This window comes from Lactuca virosa, chromosome 9 (genome assembly GCF_052849685.1).
Source record: "Lactuca virosa cultivar CGN04683 chromosome 9, Lactuca_virosa_CGN04683_v6, whole genome shotgun sequence".
NCBI lineage: Eukaryota > Viridiplantae > Streptophyta > Magnoliopsida > Asterales > Asteraceae > Lactuca > Lactuca virosa.
In genome coordinates, this window is record NC_136434.1 from 155176154 (window position 1) to 155185229 (window position 9076).

Below are 9076 nucleotides of genomic sequence, written 5' to 3' on the forward strand. Positions count from 1 at the left end.
TTTTACCTGAAGCAGAGTCATACATCTTGACTCTCCCATCTTCGCAATCCTTCAGATAAATACGTCAGCTTCGTAACCAATGCCCCTTCTCTTGGCAATAGAAACAAGTGGACTCATCTGGAATGGTACACGGGACAATCTCAGAAGCAGCTTTTCTCTTGCGTAGAGAAAACTTTTATGGACTTCCAATGTTGCCATTGTCAATGTCCATAGAAGTATGAGAGATTGATTTACCAGACAAATTTGTTTTACCATTGCACCAAATCATTGCTGATTCAGCAGCAATAAGTAAATAAGTCAAATCAATGAGGGCCACCTAATCAATGTGTCGGTTAACCACAAACGCTCCATTGATCTATGACAAACATCGAGCCACCCTTTGCCACCAATGCCAATCCCAAATTAGTGTGTTGGTTAACCACACACGCTCCACTAACGTCTCGAAAAGGGTACAAAATGTAATTCCATGGATTAGCATACAATTTCACATTTTTCCTAAAGTAACTAAGATTTGGGAATTTGAAAAACGTTTAGTTACTTTGTGTTCATTATACTTATAATGGAAGGTGTGTCCTATCCTACCCGTTCGGCTAACGACCCTCCACTAGTCAAGAGTGCGGTGGGTAAGAGTGGATACCCATTCAATCGCCATTTTATAGGCAATTTCCTTAAACACCCCTTATAGACCAACTTCGTGAATGAGGCCTACTAACGGTAAGACTAACTCTTTACTCATACATATATAATATTAGACTTTTAATTTTATATATAGTATAAGGGTGTATTTTACACTTTTAAAATACTAGCTGGTCTAATTTAATTAATTATACTTTTAATTTAATTAGATATAAACTATTACTTTATGGATTTATTAACTCTCTTTTAATTATACACTTAATTAACTTAATAAAACCAAAATGGTGAAATTTGAACTTTTCAAAATACTAGAGTTTTAGAATTTATATGTTTCAAAATTAAACTTTTTCAATCAAAATTTTAAATTCCAAAACTTGAGCGCAAGTTTTGAAACTTTTCAAAAACTTAGGGTTTAGAATTTAAATATTTCAAAATTAAAACTTTTTAATCAAAAATTTAAATTCCAAAACTTGAGGACAAGTTTTGAAACTTTTCAAAACATACTAGATCAAATCACAAATAATTCAATTAATCAAATAATTGTTGATTATCTAAATTTGACCTAATTCAATTACATGCAAGATAATTCATCAAATAATTCAAATAATCAAATTTTAAGAACGAAATAATTATTCAATTAAATGACAATTATCTTCTATTTTGGTAAGGATAATCACATAATATCAATAAAAATCGGATTTTATCAATAAAAAAACGTTTATGGTAATTTTCCCACAGCAAAATATGGCAAAATCCCGAAAATTCCTCCTTCTGACCATCTGACTCGTCGAGTCAGAGATGGACTCATCGAGTTCCCAGTGAACACGGCGAGTTCACCTATAGACTCGGTGAGTCCAGGCTCCAGAAGGCAGCATTTTCGACTTTCAACAATGAATGATCATGTAAAACATCAAATACATCAAACAAACAGCCTAGGCTCTGATACCACTAATGGGTTTTGAGCACTACATCAATCCGATGGTGTACATGCAAACCCTAAATCTTTTGGATCTAGTTTGTCTAATGAACATGCAATAATCATCCAAAGCTCATAAACCCTAGATCTAGCATACATAGAAATCAAAATCTATATTAAACTAGTTTAGATAGTACCTTTCAATGTTTACAAGAATTTTGTGATCTTCAAGAAGCTTAGTGTCACAAGTGTCACACCTCTAATGGCTCACAAACACCAAGAGCAAGAGAATGACTTAGGAGAGGGATGAGGAGGCACCAAAAACATCTAGGGTTCTCTTAGAAGTGTTAGCCACGTTTTTTGGGCCTTAGGGGTTCCTTATATAGGTAGGCTATTAGGGTTTTCAACTAGGAAACCCCAATTTGATTGCTTAGGCCCTAAGCAGCCCATTGACTCCTTCTAGAACACCCCTTGGACGAATTCCTTATGGGCTTCCCATAGAATTCGTCCAACCTATGTTCCAAGGTGATCCATAGCCCAATTGCAATTATCTTATAATTACAATTCCAGTCCCCTAAGTTTAATTAATCTCCTTTAGCCACAAAATTAATTCTTGACTAATATTAATTAAACAATATGATTTATCCTTTAATATATTATTCTTATAATATATTAATTAATCTCTTTTAGGCACAAAATTAATTCTTAATTAATTCTTAATTAATTCTTGACTAATATTAATTAAACAATGTGATTTCTCCTTTAATATATTATTCTTCTAATATATTAATAAATCATTATAACCTATCTCTTTATAAATCATCCTATCAAGATGCTTTGGTGAAGGCAACCCAAAAGGACCATGCACAACCGGGTCAAGTACATACCAAATATAGTTACGGGCTTAGACACTAATCCAACAAAATATGCATGTTAATTACCATTTTATTTAATGGAATGGTCATTGCATTACATGTTATTTCATTGTAGAAATTAAAGGTTTGTATAAAAGGTGGTATCCAATAACATTTTCACACTTGGTTTGGGATCATAAGAGGGTGATGGTCTTGGTAATGTATTGGTATAAAATGTAAGTTGGTTTGGACTTTGAAACTCAAATTGTATTTTTTTTCGGAAGATTGGAAATATTGATTTGTAAGAGAAAGGAGATAGGATGAGGGAATGTAAATAGCTTTACCTTTTGTCTTTCATGTACCATGATAAATTCAACAATTGTTATTTGCATAATTTCCTTTTTTTTCTCATCCATGCAAAATGTATATATACTCAATTACATGAATGGTTTTTTTGAACTAAACCAATAGGGGTAAACCTATACAAACAAATATGAATCCTCTAAATATAAACTACCCCCGAAACCTTGTTGAAAGTTTGAAAATCATTGTGATTTCAAATGTTTAAACCATACCGAAAATCAAGAAATTAAGTAATTATAAGCCTTTGGTGAATATATTCGCATTTTGAGACACTAAGGATGAAACTTGTACCACATGAACTTGACCCAATGTGATTTTCTCGAACTTATGATTGCCAATCTCAATATTCTTTTTATATTTGTGTTGCACCAGATTTGATGCAAGGTACATGACACTAGCATTGCCAGAGTAGACAAAATTAGTAGTAGTTATTGAAGTAGAGTGCATATCAAATAGGTTTCAGGTATAACAGTTAGAACAACATGATACCATGCTTGTGAATTAGATCTAGAGATGGTCCTCCGCATTTGAAGGACCAAAAGAGAACGTTTTAGCTGAGAAAGACACAAGGGCCTGAAGTAAATTGTCGGATACTTCGGAAGCTTGTATCGTTAACAACATCTACAACATATAAGTATGTAAAAAAACCACGTGTTATAGATGCATATAGATGGATACCATATTCCATTGTATCAGGTACATATTTGAGTATACGTTTCAGAGACATAAAGTGTGGATCTTGTGGATCATGCATGAAAAGAAAATTTGTTTAATCACATATGTGATGCCCAAAAAAATAAACATGAGGTATTGGAGTGCCCTTGTAAAACTCCTATATAGAGAGTTTAATTGAAGATATGAAAAATGAACTCATCTAGCTTGGCGGATGTTCTAGTCTCTCGAAACAAAAATACTCAAAAAATACTAAATAGTTAAAATCTCCAATGTCTGACATGGAAATTTTGATGCCAAGTCTGGTCGAGATTTGTTAAAAAAGTCATTTTAAGATGTTGTGAACACATTAATGTCATCAACATACAAAAGAATATAAGATGTACGAGGGCCACACCAGTATACAAAAAAAGAGGGTTCGCAAGTGTTGTTAGCAAAACCAAAGTCGTATGTATATTGAGAAAATTGATGGTGTCATATGTATATTGAGAAATTCATGGTATGATGCTGAAGGGCTTGTTTGAGGCCATGAAAAAAACGTTGTAGCAGGTATATAGATAGTCTGGCACAACTTTGTTTCTAAATCCATGGGTTGTGCTCGACCATTGTTATGTCTATAAAAAAATAAACCAATAAAAGATTAGCTGGGTAAATCGGGTCAAATCCACAGGGACTTCATGATTAGTTACAAATAATCCATTATCTAACTAAAGATGCAAAGAAATGTATTGTTTTTTTTAATTCTAATTACGGTCCATGGGTTGACTACAAAAACAGTGGTGAATCTAGAATACAATAGTACGTGGTTCCTAATTAAGTGAAATCGAAAATCTAAAAAGTAAACAATCCATGTGATGAATCGGGTCGGGTCGAACCAGTAAAAACCAGTATACCTGGCCCCTAAAACTAGATATTTGTAAAAAGAAAAATACATTTATCTTGCACGACTAAATCTCTTTTTTAAATAAAGAGTTCATTTGCAATAATTATTTTACAACCAACAATATGGAATGAGTTGTATTGTTTTTCAACTTTCATTATAACCATCCATCATCCAATTTACAATATCAAATAATTACATCTCTTTCTTTTTATCTCCTATATGCGATAAGTTTTGATAAATATTAACTATTTGTTTTGTAAATTTAAATATAAACCCACCACCATTTTTTTTTTCATTTATTTGTTTTTTTATCTTGTCAAAAATAATGTAAGGTAGGTTATATTTTTTCTCAAGATGGTTCCTAAACTTTTTTCAATGTAATTAATATATAAAACTAAAAAAATAGGTGGGTCCTAGGACCCATCTTTGTTATATGTAGATACGCCCTTGTACAAAAAAACTTAGCTTTTAGACTAGGGTGAGTTCGACATGTATTACGCCAATGGTCCATCTTAAGGTGACTCAATTATATTGCATAAATCAATTGTTTATCACGATGTAATACGTTGACTATAAAATAAATTACTAATCTAGCCATAATTATTAATGACTTATCAAAAAATAGCCAAAAAAATGCATCTTAGCCAAAAATAGCCCACAAAATAATAGTCAACATACAGTTGACTGCGGTCAATGGGCGTTGACTACTCTTTTGCTTGAAATGTACTATTTCGTGGTAATGGACTACTGTTTTCACGGCCCGTTTACTTTTTCGTGGCCCATTAGCCCAAAATATATAATTTTTAATTTTTTTAGATTAGGTCATTTTTCACTATTGTTTTGATGGTTTGCCTATTTTTTTTCTCTCAATTGAGCACCAGAAGAACAACAACAACTAAGTTTGTCTACTTTTCATCAAAATTTTACTGTGTTCGTGATTAGGAGTAGGTTTTGTATATGGGGTTAAGTTTTTATTTGAAAAAAATCGAAAAAAAATAAAACCGTAAGTTTCATATGAAACCTACGGCGTACAAGTGCCCAATGCACAGTTTGTGCAGTGTCGACTTGTACACCTACGGTTTCGTGGAACCGTACGTAATTTTTTTTTAAAATTTGATCCAACATGATCGGAATTGTATATATAGTATTAATTCATGATTTTCTTTATAAAACTAAAAAAAATATCAAAACCGTAGGTTTTTTGGAAACCTACGGTGTACAACCGTTTAATGCATGGTTTGTGCATTAAAAGGTTGTACACCGTAGGTTTCCAAAAAAGCTACGGTTTTATTTTTTTTCGGTTTTTTTTTTAATTTATAACCAATAAACATTTGTATATTTTGTCGATTCTGTGATTTTTTTTTTTGAAAAAAAAAGAAACTGTAGGTTTGTATATAAAACCGTAGCTTTCATAAAACCTACGGTTATATATATATATATATATTTCATTTTTGTTCGAAAAAAAATTGTTTCTACGGAATTTTAACAATTGTATATATGTTATGATTCCATGTTTGCATTTTGTGAAAAAGTATGTTATTTTCTATGTCTCGATTATAGTATACAATAGCAATGTACTATCTATTTGAAGAAGTTTCTATGTTTATAATGTTCAGATACTTTGAAGTATAATGTATTGATAAAATAACATTTTGTTTTGGTAGTTTCGGGTTTGTTATAAAATATGTTATTGTCACACCATTTTTCAAAGTACAATGCTATATTTTGTATACTATTAGTATAGAAAATACAAAAAATGTTGTCAATTAATTTCCTTTGGTATTTTATACAAAGTAAATAGAATATATGAAATGATTAAGTCTTATATTGTGTGTTTTCTCTAATTGTTTATCACTTTTTTTCTTTTATAAAACTTTATTTAACCTTAATGTTTATTTAATTGTGTAGCTTCCAAACAAAAGGATGATGGGTCACTTATCTGTCAAAGCTTCATGTCATAAGTTGCTTCGGTTATTTTTTTCAACAACTAGCTTCGGTTACTTGTTGGACCTACCAGCTCAGTCCGGAGACGAACTTCTTATATCTTCGGACTTCTTATTAATGGGCTGTTACTGCATATGTTGTGTCCTACTGCTGAAAAGGACGCAGCTGAGCGTCTATATTTTAGGTTTTCTAGACGTACGCTGTCATTTGGGCCTGAGGAGTTTTGTCTTGTGACCGGACTTTACATGGGCCGGTGTCCTAGATCAAGAATCGAATTTTCAACCATGTATAAACACGGATATGGTGAAAATACATTTCGGTCCAGAGTCTTCCCATATCGCACGGACACTTCTTTACTTGTAGAAGATTTAGAGCTCCTTATCTTGAATCAACAGTTCAATGATATATCGGCTCACGACGGTGTCTGTGCCATTTTGCTATATATCCTCAATCAAGGTTTTTTGGGAAAGGAGCTCAATGATAAAGTCACCAAGGAATTTTTGTGGGTGGTGGAGAACCTGGATCAATGGAATAGGTATTTGTCAATTTAATATTTATATTAAAATACTAATTTTTATACGTTTAATTAATACTTTTTCATATAATATAGGTTATCGTGGGGGAGTTATCTATGGACTAAAACATACCCTAGATTGTCGGGTATGTTTAAGAAATTTGAGGATCATATGTCCAACCATCCAACAAAAGCGATTGTGTACACACTATCGAGTTTTGTTATTCATTTGAAGGTATATTTAAGTAATTAAAAAAATATATTTATAAACTTTTCGGTTTTTATTTTTTTTTGATAATTTTAGTTAGTGCTAACACTTATAAATTAATGTATATTTATTACAAGATATGGATATGGGAGATGTTCCCAGTAATTCGGGGAAATGTTGCGATACGACACAATTATTTATATCCTCGAATATTGTGGTGGTTTCATATTAGGAGGTTAACATGGGCGAAAGTTTGCGATGTTTTCGATGTTGATCAAGACGAGGCGCATCAACCCAAAAAAAAGATGATTGCCTCAGATGCCGAGTCCTCTACTCCACATTATTTGTCATATATTACTACTCTGAATTGTGAATCGTCTGAAGTCCATTCTTTTGTACGCTACAACTTTAGAAATGATGTAAGTAAATTTGTAAAAGCAGAATGTGGAAATTATATTTACTATAATTTTATTACTATATGGATAGTTATTGACTTCGTATATAATGTAGGTTCAAAATACCCCCCGATATCGTACAGGTGGGGTAATACACAACGACCCACCCCCCCCCCCCCCCCCCCGTATTTGTCAGCGATCCCCCGACACTTTTATTGGAGCCGTATGTGAATCCAGGTTGTAACGCCCCTGCTCTATACATGGGAAACAAACCGGCTGTTTTTTTGAAACATCGGTTATACAATGAAAAAATGGAAACAAAGTTTTGGGATCTGCTTTTTTATGCAAGTGACTTGGGATTTTTAGATGAAGCGGTATGAAGACATTCCTTTATATTTAAAATTTAAATAATTTATAAGCTACTTATGTTTAAATTAAATTTAAATGCAGCATGTTGACATATGGTGAAGACTTTTGAATGAGCGGAGACCGAATGATGCTCGATGGACATGATGGCTTTTGAGCATTCTAACACTCCTATGGTGTACATGCAACCCTAGAAACCTTGGATCTATGTTTGACTAAGATACATGCAAATAATTATTTTTCCAAGGTTCTTATCCTAACTAGCATGGCATGGGGTACTTGAATCAAATAAAACTAGTAGAATTACTTACCTTGTAGTAGTATTTGATTGCTTGGAGTTTGAGAGCCTAGCACCAATAATGTGGATGCCTCAAATGGAAGTCACAAATCACCACAAACTTGGAAACTTGAGAGAATAGTCACAAACTTCTTGAAATCGGCCCTCTTAGTTTACACACATCAACTAGTGTTATTTCAAGAACCAAAGCCTCCTTTATATAGTGTGGTGGATTAGGGTTACATCCATGTAAACCCTAATACCCATGTCTTTTCATTTCCATGAGATCCATGGGTTAAAGCTCCATGGAGTATCTATGGACTTTCCATGCAAGCCAAGCCCATTCCAAATAAGCATTAGCCCACACTATATAAATACAAGAGCCCATATTTAATTAGTCATACTTTTGATCTCTAAATTAATTCTAAATTAATTATAGATCAACACTAATTAAATAATATGATTTTATATTAATATATTAGAACTTATAATATATTAATAAATCATAACTTATACTATTCTCAAAAGATTATCCGTAAATTGTTCAGTGAAGTGCAACCCAAATGGACCATGCCGGGTCGGGTCAAGTACATACCAAATATAGTTATGGACCATGCCTGACGACATTTTCCAAGATATGAAGGCCGCCGAAGAAGCCAACGAAAGGGACTCTCAAATTAGTCGCGAACTCAACCAGCGAGCAAATGAGCTAGCAGATCAAGTAATTGAAAAAGAAAAATGGATTGCTGAAACTACAAAAAAAATCAAAGAGGCTAAGAAGTGGATTCGAGATGTAAATAAGGAGTTTCATAAGCTTTAAGCAGAACGGGACCGTCTAACAGATGTTGTTAGAATTAGAGGGGATTTTATCGACCGTGGACAAAATTTGTATCCCAAACAGTTTCCTAATATGTGGAAACCAATTTAATTATGTAATAGGTTGTGAGATGCTCCTTTAATAAAAACATTTCCATTTTAGAAAACTCTACCTTAAAAAACAATGCACTTTATTTTTTTAAGTTATATTTATATAAATGCAACACCTACT